The following is a 1,816-nucleotide window of genomic DNA, read 5'->3' as shown; positions in this document are numbered from 1 at the left end:
GCTCACTGCATCTACTGGCCACCAACAAGGCAAAGAAGATTCCAGGGAGAGAAGGAAGCACCATCACAAGGATGGGACATTCAAGTGTTCTTTTGCAGGTGCCTGGGGCTTCCCGTCCATTCTACCTAGACTAGGAGTATCCATGTGAAATTATTTTTCTTCTGACTGAGGATAGGGACCCACAAAATCTCTGAAATGACACATTACCTCCCTATACTACACAAACATAGCTTTTCCTCCCCATAATGGTGTAGAGACTCTCCAAGAATATTGTTACTAGTTTGTCAGTTATTGTTTTGGCTGCATTAAACCTCATTGAATTTTCAAAGCTTCAAACCTCTATGTGTAACTATCTTCTGAATCTTTGCTGCAGCTCTGCAGATTCTGACCTGGTTCTCTTTTTTGTTTCATTATCATCAACATGATTGTTGGTGTTTGCTCATTCCCCACCCTGCTTTCATGTCCTCTCGGTGGTCTTCTCATCTGTTCCAATCACCAGCATGCTATCTGGGCCTCAAGTAAGTGAAAGTCTTTACCTACATATGTAAAGAATTAATTCAAATGCCTCATAGTTATTGCTAGAAAATGCATTTGGAAATTTGCTTACCAGAGAGATGCTGCCAGGGCGTCAATGGTACACTCAGCAAGAGTGGGAAAAGGAGATAAGGGAAGGTGAGTGAGCAGAGGTGGGAGATGACATAGACACGCTGATGCTTATCACTCTCACCCAGCATCCTTTGTGCTTCCTCTTAGTGACTGTCGACAAGAGGCCAGAACCAGTAGGGCAGGGCCCTTCCCAGTGCAACTGTCCCTACCTGTGGCCCCTTTTCCCCTCATGCTCTGTCTGGGCCTCCCTGGACAGCACCTCATTTCTACCTAACCTTCACCTTGGGTTTCTATAAACCCCATTCTTAGCTCTGCCTCTGTTCAATGCCAAGGGAGAGCCCCAGAATCTGCAGAAGCCCCTCATTGCTGCTGCCACCTCTGTTCATCTGCCAGGGAATCAGGGCAGTACCCTCCCTCCCCAGACTGATCCAGCTCCCTTGAATTTCTCAAGCTTCCTTCCAGGTCCTGCCACCCTTACTCAGAAGAAGCCTTTCAGTCTGTAAAAAGGTATCTGCTGCTACTGTCACCTGACACATTGCTTACAGCCTCAATCTGAGTGATATTCTGCCATGTCTCATAGCCTGGCTTGATCTCCCTCTCTCTCTCCTTCTTCCTGAAATGTCTGAGTTCCCCTCTACTTGATTCCCTGGAGATCATACTACTCTCTTCAGGAAAGAGTTCAGTGTAGGCACCCTGATCCTTTTATCATCTGTTTCCATGAGTAGTTCAGACAGTTCCGGCAGCTGATAGACCCTTCTCTAACTTAAGACTTATTTCCATTTCCTGCATCACTGAGGTCAGGCCTACCAAAGTAAGGATGTATTTATATGTCTTCGTTTCACACTGATCTTCTGTCTTGGTTTGTCACAGCCCTTATTTCGAGGATTTGAGACCATTTTCCCCAGAAGTGAGGCATCGTGGCATGTTTATCCTTGAAGTTAGGTCATACCTAACTTTTTAGGACCTACCCTCAGTGCCCAGGAAACTCGCTTTGAGAACGCAGATGCAAGTTCTTGTGTTTCTCAAGGGCGCTTACTGATTATGGGCAGGGAGAAATGTTTTTTGGTGTGGTAACTTGGTGGGGTCATCACAATGACTCCTGCTCAAAGCTGGGATTCATTAGAGGGCATTGTGATGACCCCACCAAGTTACCACACCAAAAAACTTCTTGAGAAACACAAAAACTTGCTCCTGCGTTCTCAAAGCGAGT

The sequence above is a fragment of the Molossus molossus genome, unplaced genomic scaffold (genome assembly GCF_014108415.1).
Source record: "Molossus molossus isolate mMolMol1 unplaced genomic scaffold, mMolMol1.p scaffold_m16_p_17, whole genome shotgun sequence".
In the NCBI taxonomy this organism is placed as follows: Eukaryota; Metazoa; Chordata; class Mammalia; order Chiroptera; family Molossidae; genus Molossus; species Molossus molossus.
Note: the sequence above shows the minus strand (reverse complement) of the source record.